General features: G+C 49.6%; 1 protein-coding gene across 2 annotated transcripts in view; it reads left to right on the top strand.

The window, feature by feature from the left end:
- The window catches only part of TBL1X (transducin beta like 1 X-linked), a 238,856-nt gene that overhangs the window by 90,268 nt on the left and 123,527 nt on the right, over positions 1 to 25,061 (top strand). For both annotated transcript variants that reach the window (XM_043896661.1, XM_043896660.1), the window contains exon 2: positions 4,679 to 4,752. The gene's annotated coding sequence lies outside the window, so the exon portion shown is untranslated. The remainder of the gene's footprint in view (positions 1 to 4,678; positions 4,753 to 25,061) is intronic.

Genomic DNA, 25,061 nt, shown 5'->3' with positions numbered 1-25,061 from the left:
AATACCCTCATTTCACAGCTGAGGAGTCTCTGGTCTGGAGAGAGTTTCTTTATAATTAATTAGGAGCAAAGTGAGGCTTGTAAGTCTGTTTCTGTCTCTCCCTTTTTTTTAAAAACTTCTTCTTTTCTTTTTGTTTTAATTAAATATATGTGCATAGTAGTTTGGTGGAAGGAAGACAGAATGGAACAGTGGAGTGGATTGTGCATGGGGCACCTTTTGTCAGACCTTTGATAGAGTTATCCCTTGGACAAAAGGAGATCCAGCCAGTCCATTCTAAAAATCAATCCTGGGTGTTCATTGAAAGGACTGATGTTGAAGCTGAAACTCCAATACTTTGGCCACCTGATGCAAAGAGCTGACTCATTGGAAAAGACCCTGATGCTGGGAAAGATTGAGGGGAGGAGGAGAAGGGGACGACAGAGGATGAGATGGTTGGATGGCATCACAGACTCAATGGACTTGAGTTTGAGTAAACTCCGGGAGTTGGTGATGGGCAGGGAGGCCTGGCGTGCTGCAGTCCATTGGGTCACAAAGAGTCCGACACGACTGAGCGGCTGAACTGAAACTGATGAGTTAAGGGTTCTGGGCACTGTCTGCGAAGAGGGTGGGCCCTTCCATGTAAGCTTAGACAACACGTTGAGGGGGAAGAAAAGAGCAAGACTGGAAGTTCATGAGGTGCCCATTAACCCCAGTTCCTCATGGTCCAGATGTGTTCCTTCGAGGGGTAGGGGGATTCGGGATGGTTTGAGAGCAAGTCAGAAAACGGCCTGGCTCTGGTCCCCTGCTGAAGCTCCAATCCTTTGGCCACCCGATGCAAAGAGCTGACTCCTTGGAAAAGCCCCTGAGTCTGAGAAAGATGGAAGGCGGGAGGAGAAGGGGACGACAGAGGATGAGATGCTTGGATGGCATCACCGACTCGATGGACAGGAGCTTGCGCGAGCTCCGGGAGTTGGTGATGGACAGGGAGGCCTGGCGTGTTGCAGTCCACGGGGTCTGCAAAGAGCTGGACTCGACTGAGCCGCTGAACGGAAGTGGTCCCCTGCTCTCCCGGCTCTGGGCGTTGGGCGGCCCTGGAGCCAGCATGCACCACCACTAACAGCTGTTCTTAGACTGGGTAGCCCCGAGACTGAGGTTGGTCCACGCTGGTCGGGCGGTGGGGGAGAGAGGGGTCTCTTCGCTGTGCTGGGTGGGGTACCCTTTTCTCCCCCACCAACCAGCCCTCCTGTACTCTGCTCTCAGCATCCTTGTTCCCGAGCACCCCCCCATACCCCGACATTTTGGGAAACTTCCATGCCCTCTGCTTGCGCCCATCCGTTGGCCTCCTATACTGCTCACGTGGCAGCCGCTTTACCTTCCTCTTCACCTGACTTCTTGCGGCAAGGGATGGCCGCCACCTCCGTGAAGTCTCCCTAGGTTTCTTCCGTGCAGGGAGCAGGTGCAGAGAAGACGGCGTGTGTCCGTCCTTGTCATCCCGTCCGCCACAGGTCCCTCCCTGGTCCTCCGACTCAGCGGCCGTTATTTGCTAGTCTGCCCCTGATAACCTTGAGTGGCAGCTGTCCGATGTCATGGTTTTTCATCCCGCCTTGCTGCATTGTTCTTTCTCTGTCTCCCTGGCCAGATCCTCCTCCTCTGGGTTCAGTGGTGGCCTTTACTTTTATAGACATACCATCGAATCGATTCTTTATCAGATTCTTTCTCGTGATCGGTTATGAGAAAGATATTGTAATTCGCCGTGCTGTACAATGTTAGTTGTGCATCCATTTTATATATATTCATAGTAGTGTGTATCTCTTAATCCCGAATTCCTCCTTTATCCCAACCACTCTCCCTGCTTTGGTAACCATCCATTTGTTTTCTGTGTTTGTGAGTCTGTTTCTGTTTGGTAAAGAAGTTCATTTGTATAATTTATTTATTTATTTCATTGTTTATTAATCTGCTGTGCTGCAGAGCTTGTGAGATCTTAGTTTCCCCCATGACCAGGGTTTGATTTCGAGGCCCTGGGCAGTGAGAGCTCAGAGTCCTAACCACTAACCACTGGACTGTCAGGGGTGTTACATTTCTTTTCTAGACTCCACGTATAAGTGATGGCATATGATATCACTTAACTTCAGTCGTGTCTGACTCTCTGCAACCCCATGGACTGTAGCCCACCAGGCTCCTCTGTCCATGGGCTGCTCCAGGCAGGAACACTGGCCTGGGTGGCCATGCCCTCCTCCAGGGGGATCTTCCCAACCCAGCGACCAAACCCAGGTCTCTTGCATCTCCTGCGGGCAGATTCGTTACCACTGGCGCCACTTGGGAAGGCTTAGTGTGATAATCTTGAGATCATCTCAGCGGGGTGACCGTGCTGTCCAGGGGACACTGAACTCTGGGTCAGTTTGCTTGTCACAGCCTGCCTGGATGGCAGGATTCCTCTGGCGTCAAGTGGGTAGGGCCCCAAATACTGTTTAGTACCCTTTTTCTGGAAGCACAGCCCCCCCCACCCCCCACCCCAGAGAATGCATGCACGTGTGCTGAGTTGCTTCAGTTGTGTCCGACTCCTTGCGACCCCATGGACTGTAGCCTACCAGGCTCCTCTGTCCATGGCATCCTCCAGACAAGAATGCTGGAGTGGGTTGCCATGCCCTCCCCAAGGGCATCTTCCCGACCCAGGGATCGAACCTGCATCTCTTAACATCCTGTGCGTTGGCAGGTGGCTTTACCACGAGCACCACCTGGACCGCGTAGAGTGATCTGGTCCCAAGGCCAGCGCTGCTGAGGATGAGAAATCCCATCCCAGGTGCATCCCAGCCAGGCCCACAACTTCAGGGGTCACGGCTGAAGTAAAATGAATTGAAGCGAAGTTGCTTAGTTGTCTGACTCTTTGCAACTCATGGACTGTAGCCCACCATCCATGGGATTTTCCAGGCAAGAATACTGGAGTGGGTTGCCATTCCCTTCTCCAGGGAAATCCTCCCTACCCAGGGATCGAACCCGGGTCTCTCCACATTGTAGGCAGACGCTTTGCCGTCTGAGCCACTAGGGAAGCCCAGTGGTTACACAGACCTAACTCTGGGGCTGTGACCTCTGCCACCCAGTCAGACGTGTGCGATCACCTAGTTAAGAACCCGCTCGGAGAGCAGGAGTTTCAATAAAAGTTCACACCTTCAAAAGCTTTTGCTCTCTCCTGCACTCTGATATCCCACGTTTTGCTTGAGCTCTGAACCTGGAAGGCATCCTTACTGCTTCTGCACCCCGCCCCCAGCACACAGGCGCTGACCCGTGTGTCCCCCGGGTCTCATCTCCAGGACACCGCGGACTCCATGCATCTTCTCTCCATCTGCGTATTCCCCGCCGGCTCTCTGCGAGCTGACCTGTGTTCCTCTGCTGGGCGAGAGCTTCTCTAAGCCTTTTGTCCTGAGAATGATGGGAGCCCTGAGGGTTTTTTTTTTCAAATGGGAGGATGGTCAGATATTCCTTTCTCTTTGAGCCTGGTGCCAAGTGAAGAGAGATCAAAGAGGAGGAGTCGGACTCCTTTGCGAGGCGGGCAGAGTCCTCCGTGGCCCAGGATCCTCTGTCGCTCACTTCTGCAGCACCGTCACCCGGCCCCTCCTCCACGTGTCTCCATCTCCCAGGTTGCCGTCGCCACTGGACATTTGTGCTCGTGGCCTGCTTTCGCGCGCGTTCAAGGGCTCCCTCCTCATGGTGCCCTGTTTCGGCCCCCAGTGCAAGCTCAGCTCCGTGTCCGAAGGTCACTGCTCCCCAGTTCGAGTGTCCTCACTTCTCTTGCGTGGGCTTTTGTGCATTTTCTTACTCATTTGTTGTCACCACTGTGTACTCACTGAGATCACCCCTCTTCTCACCGTCCGGATACTTATGTGTCCCACAACTGCAGACATCAAGTGTTCCCTGATCCCAACAAGAGCATTGCCAAGCGGCGTTTGCACTTTCCACACGGCTGGACGTGGACTTCTCCGTGAGAATGTGCCGTGTTGCATCGAATCGAGCGAGAAATAACCTGTGTTTCTCATTTAGTGTGTTTTCGGGTGCTTAGAGAACCGTGAGAGCTGGCGAGATGCTCTAGCTGGCTAGGCGACCGTTCTTTGAATCTCCTCCTTCTGGAGTATTGTGGAGTGTGCAGAGATGAGTGAGGTGTGTCTCGTGTGTTGGGGTGATTGGAGTATCTAGTGAGGTGATCATTGCTAGTTTGAGAGCTTTGAACAGATTTCATGTGAACAGGCTCACTGTATGATTTGCACAGAGAAAAAAGACTGAATTTCACCGACGGTGGTTGTCCACTGTTAGTGTTTCAGCTTCCTAAGATCCCTCCTGCTTCAGAAGTCTGCCGAAGTCTTTGAACGGTCGAGAATGTAGTCGAGATGTTTTTGTTGACTTTTTTCTTTTGAACGGCCACAAGGGAGATCTGGTCATTTTTATTGAATTCACCAGGATCTATTTTCCGGATTCTATTGTAATATTTACTGCATTTAAAAAAAATGTTAAAAAATACTCAGTGTGATAAAGTACAGTTTGTTGTTGTTTAGTTGCTAAATCGTGTCCAACTCTTTTGAGACCCCAGGGGCTGTAACCCATCAGGCTCCTCTGTCTGTGGGGTTTCCCAAGCAAGAATACTGGAGTGGGTTTCATTGACTTTTTTTTTTTATTTTTGGCCTCATTTTGGATGTTCTTTTGTTGACAGGTAACCGAAGACAGAAAACAGGCTTAAAAATAAACCCCAGAAGGAAAACGAGATTTGCCTACATTTGTCTCTGAGTAAGTAAAATTGTAAAATGGATTCATTTCTTATTCCATTATGAAGTATCCTGTCAACTGGTCCGTGTTTTTTAAAAAATTAACTGTTACTTATTGGCTGTATGTACCAGAAACAGTAATTTCTCAAGATGTTTTGTAATGATTTGGTAATCAAAACATGCTGTGTATCTATCTGTGTTGGCACTTCGTAACAAACTCCTGTTTCACGGAACGTTTGGGAAGTCAGAAATTTTAGGAAAGAGAGATGGAGATGGTTATTCTGTGCTTTTGCAAGAAACATCATTTCTTTCATGGTTTCACATTCCTGTGAACATTTCAGGTACTTATTTTCCCTCGGATGGCTGATTTATGAGAAACAGAAGTGGTTTTTTTTGTTGTTTTTTTTTTTTGATGCTTGTCTTGTACATGTTTGGAAAAGACAGACATCCACGGCCTAGTTTGTGGTCCAGGCAGAACTTTCCATAAACACCTTGCCGGGCAGCATCGTGAGGCCACGTGGCCTGTGCTGGGGGCACCTGGGGAGGCGTTTTCCTTCCGTCTGAGCCCCACGTGGACTCTCATGAGGGCACAGAGATTCAGACAGGGTTCCTAGGACGGGGACCTCTGGGGTCTGGAGCCATCATCTTGGCTGCTGAATTTCACCCAGCTTACAGCAAGGCCCGGGTCTCACCCAAATCAAGAACTTCCTTTTCAAGACCCCTTTGTATGAAAGTCTTCTGTTTCTGGGATGACCGTTCTTTGAATCTTACTTCTGGAGTACTACTTCTGGAGTGTGCGGAGATTAAGTGAGAGGTCTCTCGTGTTTTGGGGGATGGCGTTACAGGTCTTAGAAAGCCGTGGCATGGTGTCTGGGTCTCTGGTCTCTGGGTGTCCCATGGACGGTGCCGACGTCTCCTGCTGTGGGAATTCCCAGGAAGGATCTACTAACCTGCCTTGCAGCCGCTGAGGAAGGCTGGACCCTCATCTTGAAGGGGAGACGTGGGCTGGCTTTGGTGGCGCTTGGGATCTCAATGCACAGTGAAGATACACGTTCTAGATGGGGGACTCTGTGGGCAAAGGTGAGGAACAAGCAGTGAGAAAGATTTTTTTTTTCCTTTAAAGGGAAAAGTTGATAAGCCAGTCTGGTGGAATGCAGGGGAGTGATGGGGGGTTATTGTTGTTTAGTCGCTCAGTCGTGTCCAGCCCTTTGCGATCCCATGGGCCGCAGCACGCGAGGCTTCCCTAAGGAAGAGGCAAGGACCCTGACGTTAACCCTGCCTGCACAGTGCCCAAAGGGGTCTGATTCTCAGCATCAGAGCTATCTCCGTTTACCTAGACACACCTGGGGTCACATGCCCAGAGTAATTTGAAAGAATATCCTAGGTAACCTTTTGAACCAACCACCCTCGGCTCCCCTGGGGTGAAGAAAAAACAGTAAATCATGGCAAAATACTTATGTAACAACTTGTGTGCCAGACATGGCTGTAGCTTGTTAACAACTTAATCGCGTTGTTATTCACATAGCTGACAACTCGCCCTTTCAGAGTGTACGCTTGGGTGGTTTCTAGAATATTCAGAGTTCCGCAACCATCGCCACAACTGATTCTAAACCATTTCCTTGCTCCCCAAAGATTCCCATGGACCCATGAGAACTCACTCCTTGTTCAGGCCTCCCGCAGTACCCAGTCAACCACCCGTCGATGGTCAACATCTCTGGATTTGTTCATTCTGGATGTTTCGAGCAAATGAAATCACGGAGTGTGTGTGCGCTTCGTGGCAGGTGTACCGTTTTCAAGGTTCACCCGCGTTGTTGCATTCGTTTTGATTTCCAGACCCCATTCTGTTGGATGAAGAGCCCACGTTTGGTCTATCTGTTCATCACTGAGACACTGTTACTTTTGACGATTTCTATGTTGAAATGACATCAGACTCACAAGACGTGGCAAAAATAGCTTGTGCGTGCGTGCTCAGGTGCTTCAGTGGTGTCCGACGCTTTGCGACGCCGTGAACTGTAGCCCACCAGGCTCCTCTGTCCATGGGATTCTCACTGGAGGGAATTGCCCACGCCCTCTTCCAGGGAATCTTCCCGACCCAGGGACTGAAACCACAGTCTCTTACACCTCCTGCATTGGCAAGCAGGTTCTTTACGACTGGCGCCACCCGGGAAGCAAAAAAAATAGCAAATGGAGGTCTAGGGCACCCTCCCCCGCCTTCCCTGGTGGTAACTAACATCTTTCGGTGAAGATACTATGTTATCAAAAGTAGGAACCTGACATCCGCAAGTTTTGCACAGATGCAGCCCTGGTCTATATTTTAGCAGTTTTGGTGTGTGTGCATGCGTGCATGTGGACAGTGTGTGAGCTATAATCATATGTGGAACTTTAAGCAACCCCCTCCATAATCGGACCCAGAAACCGTTCCATCCACACAGGAAAACCCCTGCGTGCCCCCATGGCATGATCACCCTCTGTGGCTCCTGGCAGCCACTGACATCTCCGGCTCTGTAATTTTGTCCTTTCAAGAATGATCTTTCTGCCGTTAGGGTGGTATCATCTGCCTGTCTGAGGTTGTGGATATTTCTCCCCGCCATCTTGATTCCAGCTTGTGGCTATTTCTCCCTGCAATCTTGATTCCAGCTTGTGCTTCATCCAGCGTGGCATTTCACGTGATGTTGTTCAGTTGCTCGGTTGTGTCCGACTCTTTGAGACCCCACGGACTCCAGGCTTCCCTGTCCTTCACCATCTCCCAGACCTTGCTCAAACTCATGTCCATCGAGTCACTGATGCCATCCAACCATCTCATCCTCTGTTGTCCCCTTCTCCTCTTGCCTTCAGTCTTACCCAGCATCAGGGTCTTTTCTAAGGAATCAGTTCTTTGTGTTAGGTGGCCAAAGTGTTGGAGCTTCAGCTTCAGCATCAGTCTTTCCAGTGGATATTCAGGACTGATCTCCTTTAGGATGGACTGGTTGGATCTCCTTGCAGTCCAAGGGACTCTCAGGAGTCTTCTCCAACACCACAGTCCAAAAGCATTACTTCTTCAGTGCTCAGCTTTCTGTATGGTCCAACTCTCGCATCCATACATGACCACTGGAAAAACCATAGCCTTGACTAGATGGACCTTTGTTGACCAAGTAATGTCTCTGCTTTTTCATATGGTGTCTAGGTTGGTCATAACTTCGGCTGTATTCTGCATATAAGTTAAATAAGGAAGATGACAATATACAGCCTTGATGTACTCCTTTCCCAATTTGGAACTGGTCCGTTGGGGTGGGGTGTTTCCTAGTATAAGGGGAAGGGTGGCCCGTTCTCAGCAACTCTTTTCTGTTCGTAAAATCCTAAAAGGGCTCAAAGGACTGCATTTAGAATTAGCCATGACGCTGAGACAGGTGATTACCTGGAGCCTGGAGACATTCCTGGTAGAATTGTTGATGGTTAGAACCAGACACTGTAGCAGGGGCAAAACAGCGTGTTTTGTGAATCTCATCTGGACGGTCCGCCGTGTTAAAGACCAACCCGGTTGCAGGGGTTTTTTGTATGAAGGGGCTGTTCGGGCAGTGGCCCCGGTTGGAACGTGGGTATTGTTCGGCAGGCTTGGGGTGCCATGGGCTAGATGTAGGGTGTTACTCATTTGTCTTACCAGAAGCCATAAAGCATCCAGGTGCCCTGGCAACCGTAACTGGTTGATTTGAAGACATGAATTCCACTTGGATAATGGTGGAGCGCAGTTTCATTTCCTGAGGTCTCCCGCTGATGAAAAGTGTGTGATGAGGTCCTGTTTGACAGCGCGATTCAGCCCTTGCTTCCAACCTTCGCTTGAGATTTGTTCAGTGTTCTTTTCGTCCAGACAGCCTTTGCCTTCTTGAATCCCCAGAACACAGAGGTAGAGCCCCACAGACATGCTCTCTCTCCAGGTTTTCAAGGAAAAAACCGCTTTCTCTTGAGAAACCACTCCTTTCTTCTTGAAGCCACGAAAACGCCTGCTGTCGGCAGGGGCATGCCCGCAACGGATGGATTGAGAATCCAGTGAGTCTTTTCTTGATAGAACTTGATGCAAATGGACATTGTGCTCTGCTAATTTGCTTCCGTCGTGTCCAGCTGTGTGCGAACCTGTGGACTGTAGCCCGCCAGGCTCCTCTGTCCATGGGATTCTCCAGGCAAGAATACTGGAGTGGGTTGCCATGCCCTCCTCCAGGGGATCTTCCTGACCCAGGGATCGAACCCATGTTTCTTATGTCTCCTGCGTTGGCAGGCTGGTTCTTTACTGCTTAGAACCACCTGGGAAGGTACAAACGGACATTGAGTTCCGATTAATTAAAAATCAAGAGTAAGCTGTTGAAATTGGCTGTAGATTCTGGTTGTAAAATGGCCTGAAGGTGACGGCAGATTTCTTTCGTTTGTGACATCTGTTACTACTTCTGACTCTTAACACCAAATCAGAGAGTGTTGTTTTTCTTAGCATTGCCTTTTGGTTTTCTTCGTGAACATGGGCGGTTCCTGAAGATCTCTTTCTTGGTTTAGGACCGGGGTTCTCTACTGGGGGCAGTCTTTTCCCCTGCCCCAGGGACACTTGGCAAAGTCTAGAGACATGTTTGGTTGTCATATGTGATTGACTTGATGGGAGCGGGGTGATCCCGGCATCTCAGGATATTGCCAAACACCCCACCATGGACAGGACAGCCTCTCCCACCTTCTCACACACCAAACAATTACCTGACTCCAAATGGGCTTCCCTGATAGCTGAGTTGGTAAACAATCCACCTGCAATGCAGGAGACCCCAGTTTGCTTCCTGGGTTGGGAAGATCCCCTGGAGAAGGGAGAGGTTACCCACTCCAGTATTCTTGGGCTTCCCTGGTGGCTCAGATAGTAAAGAATCCGCCCGCAATGCGGGGGGCCTGGGTTCGATCCTTGGGTTGGGAAGATCCCATGGGGAAGGAAAGGGCAAATGAATCTAGTATTCTAGCCTGGAGAATTCCATGGACTGTATAGTCCATGGGGTCGCAAAGAGTCGGACACGACTGAGCGACTTTTACTTTCATTTTCAAATGTTGGTAGGATGAGCTCGGCTGGTTTAGGATTTGCCCCCAGACTTGGCATATATTGAATATTGCCCTTCATCGTGTTTCACAGTAGGTTAGCGACTATTGGCATTGGCTCTGAAGCTCTGCGATAAGGAGTAATACACTTTGAGTCCTCCTGTGATGACTCTGCGGCTTCCCAGGTGGCTCAGTGATAAAGCATCTTCCTGCCAAGCAGGAGACATGGGATTGATCCCTGAGTCAGGGAAGATCCCTTGGAGAAGGACATGGCAACCCACCCCAGTATTCTTGCCTGGAGAATCCCCTGGACAGAGAGGAGCCTGGCAGGATATGGTCCATGGGGTCACAGAGTTGGACATGACTGAGCACTCAGGCATGCACGCACGCATGATGACTCCAATACTCAACACGACTGTACTTTTAGAAATGAATATACTTGGGTTTCTGTTCGTAAATTTTGTTTTTCGACACAGGAAGAAATACATTGTTGACAATGTGATCATACGGATAAATTCATAAGCCTCAGTTGGAATCATTGTCATGTATGGTCTATTAAAATGTTTGCATAATTTTCTTAATGGTCAATAGTAATTCTAAGTCTTATTACTTAGAATACTCGTGGGGAATTCCCCGGTGGTCCCAAGTGGTTAGGACTTGGTCCTTTCACTTCCAAGGACGCAGGTTTGACTCCTGCTTGGGAAATAGATTCCACAATGTGTGCTGTGAGGCCACCAGGGGGAAAAAAAAATTGCGGAATCCTCTACATTCCTGCTTTTATGAGACACCCCTGTGCACAATTAGCAAATTTTTAACGGAATCCTAAGATGAAGTTACAGTCCAAAAAGCTATGACTGAAAGGTCATGCCTTCACTTAATGCCTATTTAAGTCAGATTTACAAAGCATTATGTTTTACAGTGATAAAATATGCATAACATATAATATGTCATGCTAACCATTTTTCCCCAGTGGGTGACAGTTTTATTTCCTGTCTTAACCATTTTTAGAATGCACAGTTCACTGTCATTGGGCTTCCCTGGTGGCTTAGCTGGTAAAGAATCTGCCTGCAATTCGGGAGACCTGGGTTCGATCCCTGGGTTGGGAAGATCCCCTGGAGAAGGGATAGGCTACCCACTCCAGTATTCTGGCTTGGGGAATTCCATGGACTGTATTGTCCGTGGGGTGGCAAAGAGTCGGACACGACTGAGCGACTTTCACTGTCCTGAAGTATGTTCACCTTCCTGTACATCCATCACCACTATCCACGTGTAGAACTTTTTCCACCTTTCCAAGCTAACATTACATACCCATTGAAACAACTCTCTATCCCCCTCCCCCAGCCCCTGGCACCCACGGTTCCACTTTGTATTAATATCTCCTCTGTTGGGACTTCTAAGCACCGCACACGTAAGCGGAATCACATGAGATTTGTCCTTTTTGAGCCTGTTTTAGTTCTCCCAGGGGAATGTCTTTGCAGTTTAATGATGGTGTAGCTTGTGTTTTCCTTCTTGTGGGTAAGCAATGTTCCATTGTGTGTGTGTGTGTGTGAGTATGGTGGTTTGTTAATCCCTTACCCCATGGATGGATAGTTGAGTGATTTATGGAGAAATCTTTTAAAGCTGGGTCCTGTGACTTGCCTCCTGGTCCTGTGGCTAAGACTCCACACTTCCAAGGCGGGGGTACAAAGGAAGGCCCAACACAGCCCAAGAAATAACACATCAATTTTGAAAAAAGAAAGAAAGCAGGGGGCTCCTTTTACATCTGGCCTGTGACCACTCTTTAGACCTAGAAAGTGATGGCAGGAGGCATGTGGGGTCCATGGGATGGTACTCACATGGAAAACTCCAGAATCTTCATACTCCTCCTCGAGTGTCTTAACGCAGTCTTCCGCTGATTTAGGAACTGTCTTCTGAGATGAGCCTCTGTTAGTTCTTTTTTTTTTTTTTTGCCTCTGTTAGTTCTTGCCACCTGCCTCGTTCCATTCGACCTCCGCGGGAAAGAGCTGCAGAAGAAATGTTTGGATGCCTAGCAGAACTGTGCCCTGCGCTGGCCAGCATGTCCCCCATGCTGTTTTCTAGTGAGATGGCTTCCTCCTGAGCTGTCTGTAAAAAAATATATAATTTTACTTGTTCATTTATTGTTTAACTCTGCTGGGTCTTCCGTTGGGCTTCCCTGGTAGCTCAGCTGGTAAAGAATCCGCCTGGGACGTGGGAGACCAGGGTTCGATCCCCGGGTTGGGAAGATCGCCCCTGGAGAAGGAAACGGCCACCCACTCCAGTACCGATGCTGTGTGGGCTGGCTTTCTCGTGGCAGAGATCGGGGCCTCCTGTCTATAAATCTGCAGTGCACGGGCTTGTCACTGTGGTGGCTTCTCTTGGTGCAGAGCTCAGGCTCAAGAGTGTTGGGTCTTCAGTAGTTTCCGAGCACTGGCTCTCGGGGGCATGGGCTTCGGAACTTGGGGTGCACAGGCTTCCTAGTTCCCGTGGCATGTGGGATCTTTCCCGGACCAGGGATCAAACCCACGTCTCCCGTGTTGGCAGGCGGATTCTTCACCACTGAGCTGCCAGGGGCACCGCCTCCTTAGGAGTTGCCCACAGCCCCGAAGAGGGAAGTGTGAATGTCCCCTACTGCCCCCTGACTCCGCTTTCCTGTTCCCACCTCATTTGCCTTCTCTGTGAAACTGTAAACTCCAGCGCTGTGTGTATACACTCGTGAGACACTTTGCAATCAACGTGATGAAGTCTTTATGTGAAAGGGTTCTTGATGATTGTGAAATGGGTCTGTAACTCCAACATCATCTACCAAAAAAAAAAAAATAAAATCAGTGCTCTATATTGGGATCTGATTCTGTCCTGACACGGCGATTGCAATACTAAAATCCTAAAGCAATTGCTGTTTGCTGACAGGGGTACACAGCGATGTCTTTCAACTTGGATACGCTTAGAACTTTACACAGAGCAGCTAAAATGAATTTCTTTTGACACTCGGTTGCCGAGTAGGAACCCAGAATGGATGTTGAGGTTTTCTGTTCATCTGTCACAGGTGAGCAGGGCATTTGGAGTGCTGCATGCTAGGATTGGAGCGGGATACTGGTTTGGCCAGGCGTGCCACACAGATATTTGATCTGAGTTTTGCTTTGGGGTGGAAATTGTAGGGTGCAGACTTGGAGTCTTGACAGAAGTGCATTGGAATAGTTGAAAATCTGCTTAAAAAATTTATATTCTCTCTGGCAAGTTACCTTGCTCAACAAAGTACTCTGGTGGAATCTTTTAAAACACACAGCTATCTCTTGTTTTTGTTTTGTTTTTTTTTTAAACTAAATAAGCTGCTGCAGATGGCTTTTATTTTATAAACCTGAAGTAAAGCTTCATGGGTAAGGCATATCCTCACGGCTGTGGGATTTTCTGGTTTATGTGACTGATTAATTTGAAGCATGATTCACGGTTTAACTTATAGTTTCTGTGTTAAATTAATGACATTACTGGGTTCACATTTTGTTTTTATTTTAGTGTTGCTGATTAATTTTAAGTGTGATTCACATTTTAGCCTACAGTTTCTTTGTTAAATTAATTACGTTATTGGGTACTTTATTCTTTGGTTTACAAACTTCTAATTGGAGGCATTGCGTGTCAGAGTGATAAATGGCTGGGTATTTCCTAACCTCTAAAATTTTTTCCATCCACTTTAAAGACATTTTTCTGTGTGGCCACATAGTGTTTGGTTTACAAAATATCAGTTCAGTTCAGTAGCTCAGTCGCTCAGTCCGACTCTTTGCGACCCCATGGACTGCAGCACACCAGGCCTCCCTGTCCATCACCAACTCTCCAGAGCTTGCTCAAACTCATGTCCATTGAGTCGGTGATGCCATCCAACCATCTCATTCTCTATCGTCCCCTTCTCCTTCCGCCTTCAGTCTTTCCCAGCATCAGGGTCTTTCCCATTGAGTCAGCTCTTCTCATCAGGTGGCCAAAGTACTGGAGTTTCAGCTTCAGCATCAGTCCTTCCAATGAATATTCAGGACTAATCTCCTTTAGGAGGGACTGGTTGGATCTCCTTGCAGTCCAAGGGACTCTCAAGAGTCTTCTCTAATGCCACAATTCAAAAGCATCAATTATTAAGTGCTCAGCTTTCTTTATAGTCCAACTCTCACATCCATACATGACTGTTGGAAAAACCATAGTTTTGACTAGACGGACCTTTGTTGGCAAGGTAATATCTCTGCTTTCCAATATGCTGTCTAGGATGGTCATAGCTTTTCTTTCAAGGAGCAAGCGTCATTTGATTTCATGGCTGCAGTCACCATCTGCAGTGATTTTGGAGCCCAAGAAAATAAAGTCTGCCACTGTTGTTTCCCCATCTATTTGCCATGAAGCAGTGGGACCGGATGCCGTGATCTTCATTTTTTGAATGTTGAGTTTTAAGCCAAAATATACATTCCTCTAAAACACGGAAGTTAAGCTGCAGATACGTTTTCAACCAAGGCTTTTCACAGTGTTTACGTACATAGAATACTGTCACTTTGCGTTCTGGAGCTATTTGTCTTTGCCTAGCCTAGGATGTAGGTAGAATATTAATCTCGTGTGAAAGGGAGATAAGCAGGGAGCAGATGGATTTATGGCTCTCGAGACCTGTGAACTCTGCCGCGGCAGAGAGTTCTTGAATACGAATCAAGAAATTCCGGGCTGTGGCTAGCCAGGGCTGGCGTGACCTGATTTGCCACACAATACATCATCCTGCTGGGGATCCGTTTCTTGCAACGTGCCTCCTCGGGTTTGGTCGTGACTCTCTGATGCTGCTGCACTGGGCTCCCTTTGAGAGAATGAGACGGCTCCTTCACGGTAGGAGCCCTGGGCGTGGGTCGGGCCAGGCTTGCTCCACAACCCCACTGGGGGGAAATTCTGGGTCCCAGGGGCTGCAGCAAGTTCTCAGATGCGTTCAGTCACTGGAGGTTGAGGAGCGTCTGCACCCCAGGCTCTCTGTAGCCAGGTAGGGTGCAGAAGAAGCTTCCCAGGTGGCTCAGTGGTAAAGAACCCCCCTGCCAATACAGGAGACGGGGGTTTGATCCCTGGGTGGGGACCATTCCCCGGGAGAAGGAAATGGCAACCCACTCCAGGATTCTTGCCTGGAGAATCCCACAGACGGAGGAGCCTGGCGGGGCTACAGTCTAGGGGGTCGCAAAAGAGTCGGACACGACTGAGCAGCAAGAAGAGGGTACTCACGCAGCTATGTGGCCATCGCCACAGTTTAATTTTAGGAGTACTATCAGTGCCCCCACAAAGAAACCCCACCCCCCAGAGCCGTCACTCCCTACTTTTCCATTGCTCTCCTCAGCCTCCCCGCAGCTGCAGACCGGTTGTGTATCTCTGTGGATTTGCCTGTACTGGGCGTTTTCCGTAAATCATATGTTGCATGACTTCTCGTGAGTTTGTATCTCTGACTTTGCACATTGTTTTCAAGATTCACGTATGTCGTAGGCTGTGTCCGTGGCTTCCTTCCTTTTTATAGCCGAATCGTTCTATTTCATGGTTCAGTTCACTTGCTCAGTCGTGTCTGACTCTTTGTGACCCCATGAACCGCAGCACGCCAGGCCTCCCTGTCCATCACCAACTCCCAGAGTCCACCCAAACCCATGTCCATTGAGTCGGTGATGCCATCCAACCATCTCCTCTTCTATCATCCCCTTCTCCTCCCGCCTTCAATCTTTCCCAGCATCAGGGTCTTTTCCAATGAGTCAGGTCTTCGCATCAGGTGACCAAAGTATTGGAGTTTCAGCTTCAGCATCAGTCCTTCCAATGAACAAGGTAGGAACAGACTATATCTTCTCCATCCATTCATCAGTTCATGGACGCGGGTTGTTTCTGCTGTTTGACAATGTCAGTCACGCTGCTGTGAACATTCCCGTCCTGGATATGGTGTGGATGTTTGCTAAGTGAGATCGCTATGGCCCAGTGACCCGTTGGCTGCCAAATTGATAAGTGGTGGTCTTTAAAATGAAAACGTGCACGCACACACACACACAAAATGTGTGGAAGTTCATTCAAAAAGATTATATACATAATCTTATGTACATATGATTTATGTTTATATCATTGCAGAGAGATCAGGGGCTGCTCCAGGTCTGGTGTTGAGCCTTCTCATTTTGGGGGGCTTCTGTTGTTGCAGAGGATGGGCTCGTAGCAGTTGTGGCCTGCGGGTTCAATTATTGTGGCCATGTGGGCTCTTCCTGGACCGGGGATCAAACCCTGCTTCAGATTTCCCAAAGCTGACCTGGTCCTTCCATATAGTAGACTTGGCTGCGGCCCCGTCTTCCCAATGAAGAGAAGGTGCCAGCTCACCAGGTCCACCAGGGCGTCCACCCTCCGTGTGGCTTGCCCACCAAGTGTCAGACTTAGGAGGGTGAAGTTCGTCGGATCAGCCTCTGAGCGTTTCCGGGTTGAGTGAGAGGAGCCAGCATCGGCTTCCATGCTGTTCGCCGCTTTCTCTCAAATCGAATTCTGGGAAACCCGACCCCGTCCACCAGCATATAGGGAGATGGTCAGGGGGCCTGGGTGTGTCCTCATCCCTTCCTGTTTGTTTGCTTATGGTCCAAGATCGTCAGCCTCTGGAAAGGGCCTTTTCTGCCAACCGGCCTTGACAATGGTTGTTTAGTTTCTTAAGTCGCGTCCAGCTCTTTTGCAACTCCGCGGACAGCAGCCCGTCAGGCTCCTCTCTGTCCACGGGGATTCTCCAGGCAAGAATCCTGGAGTGGGTTGCCATGCCCTCCTCCAGGGGAATCTTCCCGATCCAGGGATCGAATCCGCATCTCCTGCACTGGCAGGTGTTGGCGGTATCGGTGCCCCAGATCCTCTGGGTAAAACTACAGAGGAAGGTCCACTGCTCATTAAGGCTGTGATGAGATGCTTCAGACTGTTCGCTGAGTACAGTAAACCTTCCCCCACCCGCCCACCGTCCACATACCCCAAGTGGAGGTGGTATACCCCCCCACTGGCTTCTCTGCACCCTCGTCTCCAAAGTAAAATGCTTCAGTGGGAGGTGGGCCTGGCGCTGAAAACGATGGATGGCAATAGTGATAGGCCACACCTGTGAGCGTCCAAGCCCAGCGGTATGTCACCCCCAGCTGGAGGATGGAACAGAAGGGAGCCCTGGAAATGCTGGGCTGAAAAGGACTCTGTTGGTGGGGTCACACAAGCGGCATCCTGTCCTCCGTGGTCCCCTGAGGCAGGATGCGCGGGCGTGTTTGGCACTGAGACGAACCTGGCAAGCAAGGCGACCTCGGGAGGGAAACTGAATTGGCCGTTTCTTCTAAGGATACTGAGAACTGTCGCAGCCTCTGGCGTCCCAAGGAAGCTCAGGACAGCTTGCCAGACAGATAGCATGGATAATAAATAACAGAAAGAGAAAAAAAAAAAAAAAAAGAAACCACGATGCTTTCTTTTCCGTGAAAGTCATTTTTATCCTGTTTGCAAAAAACCATGGATTTCAGTGGGGGCAGCTGTGTTAGCAAGTGTACCAAAGACAGTTATCCTAGGAGTTAGATTGAAATCATTCACAGAAGTAAGTTCTCTGGCAAACTGGAAACCCCAGGGGCGAGATTTTGCATCTTATTTAATGTAAAAATTCCTCGAAGCAAATATGTTGTGGTTCCAGGCAGTTTATTGGTTTTTTTTTTTTTTTAATTTGATTTTCCCTTAAATATTTGTGAATGTGTGAATTACTCTGTATGCCAACTGTGGAAAAGAAAGCCACAAGAGAGACGGGAAGAGGGAGATGTCAGATAAATTCCTCTTCAGCAGAGAATTGAAGCCTCCTGTTATAACAGAATCCGTCTCCACAACAACGTGATGCAAGAAAGCTGTAACAGATTTGAAACTTGCAACTGTGTGTCCACCAGTGGGGCCTTGGGAAGCCCTCCCAGGCATCCTGGCAAGCTCCCGCCTGAAATTTTTGCTGTCATGGGGCTTTGGGACCCCTGCCTTTGGGGTGGTGAAGAAGGCACAACTTTATTTTTAACCTCTCACAGGGAACACCCCTGACGTGTTGTGTCGATGCTTACTGATGGAATTGGAAATTGGAGCCAGAATAATTAGACTGACTCTCCAGATGTCACGTGTGAGCTGGGAAAGGACTCGAATGCACACCCTGTTTGCTCTTGCAGGGACTGAGGGAGGAAATGACCGGGAAGGTGATCAAGCTGGTTGTCCGGTTTGCGGTTGTCGCTTTCCCTTACTTGCATGGAGCTGCAGTTGGGGATTCCAGATCCCCATACAGCCACGCCCGGAGGGGGGCAGTTCTTTGTTTTCCTGAGCCCCGTGGGAGACAGAGACACATACTGATGTGAAGAGAAGCCAGAAGCCAGCATCGTGGGGCTGTGAGCTGGTTTAAACCCCTGCCCCGTCTCTGCACGTCAGCTCTGTGATTCTTCTTTCCCTGGAAGCCAGACGGCACACTTTGCACGCTGGGTGTGAGCTCTCTTCAGCCACTGGGAGTGGCAAAAAAGTCGAGCAAGGAACAGGGGAAGAGGGGAGGTGGCGATGACCGGGAGAACCTTTTTCGTGGGCTCATGAAAGTAAAGGGAGCCACGCTGGTACCAGCTTTTATTTTTTCTTGGGACTGCACTGCCAGAGAATTCTTTGGTACCAGTGTTGATACAGGATGAGATGGTTGGATGGCATCACTGACTCAGTGGACGTGAGTTTGAGCGAGCCTCGGGAGTTGGATGGACAGGGAGGCCTGGTGTGCTGCAGTCCTCGGGGTCGCAGAGAGTCGGACACGACTGAGTGACTGAACCGCAACCGGCTGAGCACCGCTTTGCTGATGTTGCCGTGGCAACCTGATTCCCACGGTGGTGGTCTTAGCAAGGGTCGTGTGTCTGACAGGTTGATTCCTTTACTTGGCTCCGTTCGAGCGCTATGAGCCTAGCGCCTGGGAACAAGAATTCCTTGTGTGTGTGTGTGTGTGTGTGTGTGTGTGTCTGCATGCGCGTCCTTAGACGCTCAGTCGTGTCTGACTCTTTGCAGACCTCCTGGACTGTAGCTGACTAGCCTCCTCTGTCCATGGGATTCTCCAGGCAAGAATCCAAATAAATAAATAGCGAGTGTGTATTTACTTACAAATATATAAATAGGTGTTAAATGTATTTATGTGGTTGTTCAGTTGCTAAGTCGTGTCCAACTCGTTGCGACCCCATGGACTGCAGTGGGTCAGACCCCCCCTCCCTGTCCATCACCACGTCCTTCCCAGAGTTTGCTCAGACTTGAACTCATACCTGGGATAGGTGTGAAGGGAGGGAAATAATCTTAAGGAATTCACTTGTTAACAAGTGGTCGGTCTGATATCAAGCACTATATATTTATATTTATAAATGCATTTATTTATAAACATAATAAAATGTTTATGTTATATATTAATATTATGTAGCATAATATGTACTAATATATTAATAATGTATGCTATTAGTATAATATGTTAATATAACAAATATAATATGCTAATGTGACTATAATTAATATATTAATATAACACGACTATAGTTAATATATTAATATAATATAAATATAAATATTTCTTTATTTGGGTACACCACATCTCAGTTGCAACACCCAGGATCTTTAGTTACGGCACGCACGACCTCTTAAGTGTAGCATGTGGGATCCATCTCCCCAACCCAGGATTGAACCCACCTGCCTCCCTGCCTGTCCACTGGGACCACAGAACCCCTCCCTCCCCGCCCCCCGCCAAGGAAAGTCCCAAGAATTCTTAATTTTTATCCAGTGCACATAAGTCCTTTGTGCTTGTGATACTAAATATGTGATTAAGCATTACAGGGAGATGAGGTTTACGAAGTGAAGGTTGATTTCCAAGAAACTCAGGTGGATGACGGCTGGCCCTGCGTGATGGTGGTTCCAGTGAATGGGATTCCCCCGGCTTTGCTGCTGTTTCTGTTTGAAAGAGGGTAGGGAGTAAAATCGGATATTGAAGTGGACAGCATCGGTTCGGAGGAGGGCATGGCAACCCACTGCAGTATTCTTGCCTGGAGAACCCCCATGGACAGAGGAGCCTGGTGGGATATGGTCCAAGGGGTCGCAAAGAGTCAGACACGAATGAGCAGCTGATCACGCAGCCCAGCATCGGTTATGGATTCTGCGACAGAACGTTGTAACTATAGTTTAGACGCTGTATGTCTGCTCACATCTGACATACACATACCCTTATCTTGTTAACATAAACTCGGAGAGGCGGGGGGCGACCCCCCAGCCCAAGTCATGATGAGGTTTGGGGAGCTTATGGGGGGAAAGAGTCACGGAGAAGGGTGGTTGAGGGCAGGAACCACCTGGCAGGGAAGACCCAGTACGGATCCCGGAGATGGAGCTGGTCCACCATTTCTTGGGCTCTGCCATCCCAGCTAGCAAGGGCTCCTGTTCCCTCCGTGTCCCCTTCAGCAAAAGCTCTGAGGTTTAAGCCTCACTTTTGGTGCCCTGCGGAAGAGTGATATCTTTGCCTTCGTGTGCGCATTAAACGTAGGTGTCCGCGGAAAGCCCTTAGCACAGTGTCGGGCCCTTCAGCAGCCACTCGGCCAGTGCGGTCTTAACGTTTCGTCGTCATTTTGCAGCAAAAGAGATGCTGGGGTTGCACAGCCTCCTGTCTGTCTGCTCTCAGATGCCACGTTTCATGTCCCAGGTCACTGCTCTCCCATGTCCCAGCCGATTTAAGTTCTTTTTTGTTTCTCTTTTCTTGCTTCCCTGGGTGGCTCAGCTGCTAAAGAATCCGCCTGCAATGCGGGCGACCTGGGTTTGATCCCTGGATTGGGAAGATTCCCCTGGAGAAGGGAAAGGCTACCCACTCCAGGATTCTGGCCTGGAGAATTCCGTGGACTATACAGTCCATGGGGTTGCAAAGAGTCAGACGGGACTGAGCAACTTTCACTTCACTTCATGTCATTCTGAAAGGAACACAGTTGTGTCCGGGTGCATTTTTAGGCGGAGAGTAGTATGTGTGTGTTCTCAGGGATTCCTAGGCCGTCATTTGACAGCGTTGGGTATTACTAGTACTGGGTCATGGGGGAAATTTCCCCATAACAGCATTCCATGTTAATGCAGCCACCCCCTACAGCCCCTTTCTGCTTTACTGTCTTCCTGGGGTTTCTTCTAGGAATTCGTTCTTAGCCATCTTTAGTGGCTGTCTTCCCGGGTGGCTTAGCAGTAAAGAACCTGCCTGCCAGTGCAGGAGCCGCAGGAGATGCCGGTTCGATCCCTGGGTCCGGAAGATCCCCTGGAGCAGTCAATGGCAACCCACTCCAGTATTCTTGCCTGGAGCGACCCATGGACAGAGGAGCCTGGTGGAATACAGTCCATGGGGTCGTACAGAGTCCGACACAACTGAACGACCGAACCTGTGTTTTTGCGGTCCCTTGCCTGGAGAGGGGAGAGTTATTTCAGAGGTGAACTTCTCAAGAAGCCACAGGAAATATATTTTTAGCCTCGAGGGATCCTTGTATTGTCTTCGAAGATAGGAGACATGTTCAAACAAACCTTTTTTTTTTTAGAGCGGCAGAATAGAATCACTGTGTCGTACCTCTGTGGGTTTATTTCATTTTCCTCTCTCCCATTTATTGGCATATACCTGTATTCTTGCGGGCTTCCCCAACTCTCCCTACGACACAACTTGCATTTCCTCTGTCCGAGGCAGACTGCTTTAAGAGCATCTGGACATTTCAGAGCTTGCATTTCATTGTCACCTCGGTGTCAGCTTACCCCAGTGGAGATGTCACACTTTCAGAGGTCTCCAGAGCAGTGCCTGCATGTGGACTCGGTCGCTTTGGTCGTGTCTGACTCTCTGCGACCCCGTGGACTGTAGCCCACCGGGCTCCTCTCTGTCCGGGGGATTCTCCAGGCAAGAACGCTGGAGTGGGTTGCCGTCTCCTCCTCCAGGGGATCTTCCTAACCCAGGGATGGAACCCACGTTGCTTCTGCCTCTTGCACTGGCAGGCGGCTTCTTGATCATGGAGCCACTGGGAAGCCCCACTCCAGAGCAGAGTTTCAGTCGAACAAAGTATAAGTTCCGTGATGTTAAGATAAAGACACATCCCAACAGACTGGAACCGACCTGGCCAGGTGCCCGCCTTGCCTTTGCGAAGCCTCTCACCTCTGCGATGTTTTCCTGTCTCACCTGTGTGTTTGCACACTGTGCTTTTCTTCTAACGAGGTTATAGAAATTAGGTTTTGCAGGGAGTGGCGCTTTGGCATCCTGGTGAATGGGGAGGGAACTTCAGAATGTCCAAGTGAGGGGGCCAACCAGTGTCCTGAGTCTGTGTGTGGTCTGCCCCCTCCGGGTAAGATACACAGTGGTTCTTAGTCCCCCGTCCGACACTGTCAAAAACGGGGCTCGATCACTGGGAAAGAGTCCGCCTGGCCCATGCAAGAGACGCAGATTTGATCCCTGGGTCGGGAAGATCCCCTGGAGAAGGGAATGGCAATGCGCTCCCGTATTCTTGCCTGGAGAATCTCATGGACAGAGTATCCTGGAGGGCTGCAGTCCAGGGGGTCACAAGGGGTCAGACACAACTGCGCACCCAAGGCCATGGGCGGCTGGGTAATGGTCCAATGACTCAAGAGTCCTGAAGGTTTTGTTGCCAATAATAAGATTAGGTGGGCGTATCATGTTTTATTTCCCTTTGCTGGCAGCGGAAGTGGCTTAACAGCTTTGTTGATAAGAGGCTGCTCAATATTCCGTGTTTGAAATGTAAATACCTTCTTGCCCAAATGTTAACCTGGCTTCAGGGTTTCGATGGACAGGGTTCATATAATAAATAATTCCCTTGATCGAATCGCTGGCTGCGTGGCTCCTGGGTGCCGCCGTGTTTCAGACGCCCTCCTCGCCAATGTCTTGCTGGCTTTTAGGCAGAGGTCGGCAAACGTGAAAGGGAATCAGGAACCGTGGCTCGACTCCCTGGGACATTGGAAGAATTGAACACCCTCAGGGGAACCAACCAGAGCTTATAAATTGAGGTGCTCTTTTTTGTGTGTGTGCCAGCGCCCCCGGTGGGCTTGGTCACCAGCCTGAGTTGAACACAGAGCCAGATTCTCTCAGCTGACGTCTGGTAACAGTCTGCTACACCTGGAGCAGTTTGCCATGAAATCATGCAAACTGTGTTGGGAACAGTACTTCCTGAAAGTTCAGGCCATTCTGTTTCAATGTCTTCATTTACATACAGTCATTTCTTCCAGACTTCAGGAGGGCTGAACATCAACTACACAGAAACCTAGTCATCATATTTTGTGAGGTTTTTTTTTTTTTTTTTTTGCAGTCTGCTCTGGGTGACTTTTCACATTCACCTGCACTCCGCACAGTTGATTTTGTCAATAAAATCACAGGGAGACTGTTTAGTCTAGGGAGGGAGCAGACGGCTGCACTCACGGCGAGGAAGACGTTGCAGGCAGACGCGTGGCTTCATTAGTGAAGAGTGGATGTGAAGTGTTTCGCAAGTACTTTGAAGATGCTGAGCCAGGATGGTTAGATGCGGCTCTCGTCAAGCTGCTTACGGCTCGTAGGGAAGATGAGAAATGCTCATTGCTATTATTTCTCGCGCCAGCCAGCCCTCTAAAATCTTGAGTATCTGTCGTAAGCACGGATCGGCAAAGTCGGCTGGGTCAGCAAAGTCAGCCGTTCACCATAGAATGCCACCAGGGTAGTTTTGCCTCCAATCGGGGCCATCAGGCAGGGTCTGGAGATGCTGGTGGTTGTTAACAACTCGGGTAAGAGTGCTCCAGATTTTTCTCGTGGGTGGAGGCAGGTGGGCATGCCAAAACCACCCCACCCCACCCCGCCCCACAACGAGGAGTCAACACCAAACACCATCCCCCAGCATCTGTGTCTACCTTGGACAGCCCGCAACGTCCACGAACAGGGTCCAGCCTCCTGGTTGGGCATCACCACCCTGGTTGGGACCACCCTCCCATCTCTGAGGTTCTGAAGCCACCCATTAAATGCCCTTCCCTCTCCATGTGGACTCTTCTGTTCAGGGTGAGTCAAGTGGACCCCTGGATCTGGCTCAGTGTCTTGTAGGGGCAGAAGGGGAACCCCGAGGTCCTCACTCCCCACCGTCTAGAGTGCCGCCCACTGACACGGCTCCCCCGCCTTCCGTTGTAGTCTCTGGAAACGCACATGTCAGCATCTCGCGTCGCCCTCTCTGGGATGCATGAGTTTTCATCTTATTTTAGATTTCGCTTTAAATTCATTCCACGGCTTCTTCCCTGGTGGCTCAGATGGTAAAGAATCTGCCTGACAATGCAGGAGACCCTGGGTTCGATCCGCTGGGTCGGGACGATCCCCTGGAGGAGGGAATGATAACCCACTGCAGTATTCTTGCCTGGAGAATCCCATGGACAGAGGAGCCTGGTGGGCTGCAGTCCCTGGGGTCGCAAAGAGCTGGACAGAACTGAGCACCTAAGGCGTTCACTCTCCACTTTCAAGTTGCTCATGAGGCTGGTGGGTGTGTGTGGGGGGTCTTTGCTGGACATGTGCGAGAGGGTGTGAAGTCATCACAGGACTTGCCAGTTGTGAACCCGAGTGTGGACGAGGTTTGTTGCTAAGGTATACTCAGTAGTCCGTAATGTGCCCAGGATCGTCCTGTAGCTGTCTTTTTTGTCGCACAAAGGCAGACAATTCACTTGACTGACTCAGTGAAAGGGTGCAGAACAATTGGGCTTCCCAGGTGGCTCAGTGGTAGAGAATCCACCAGCCGATGCTCCAGGAGACCCGGGTTTGATCCCTGGGTCGGGAATATTCCCTGGAGGAGGGAGTGGTAACCCACTCCAGTATTCTTGCCTGGAGAATCCCCATGGACAGAGGAGCCTGGCGGGCTACAGTCCCTGGGGTCGCAGAGAGTTGGACACGGCTGAGCGACTAAGCAGCAACAACACAGAGGCACAGAAGCTGCAGGTGTCCAGCTTGAGTGGGGAGAGCTGTGTCCTGGTGGAGCGGGCTTGCAGTGACCCCTCATCTTCTTGGGGAAACCCAGGGAGTAAGCTGGTGGGGGCCCTGAACCCGCATACCACTGTTTACCTTGACACCCATCACGCCTGAAGCATCTCGTTATGCATAATCAGGTGGAGGCTTTAGATAATTGACACTGATGCTCAAACATTCATGAACAAAAAGTCATAAATGAGACTAATCATTAAGGGGGAGACTCAAATCCTTGGTGGATACAAGGACCCAGGGTAAAGCAAATTAACAATACAGATTCAACGCTGATAGAAACAGAGAAGGGTGTTTAAAAGGCTTCATGCTTGAAGCTG

The sequence above is a fragment of the Cervus elaphus genome, chromosome X (assembly GCF_910594005.1).
Source record: "Cervus elaphus chromosome X, mCerEla1.1, whole genome shotgun sequence".
NCBI classification, from domain to species: Eukaryota; Metazoa; Chordata; class Mammalia; order Artiodactyla; family Cervidae; genus Cervus; species Cervus elaphus.
Note: the sequence above shows the minus strand (reverse complement) of the source record. Positions and strands in the feature narration are given on the sequence as shown.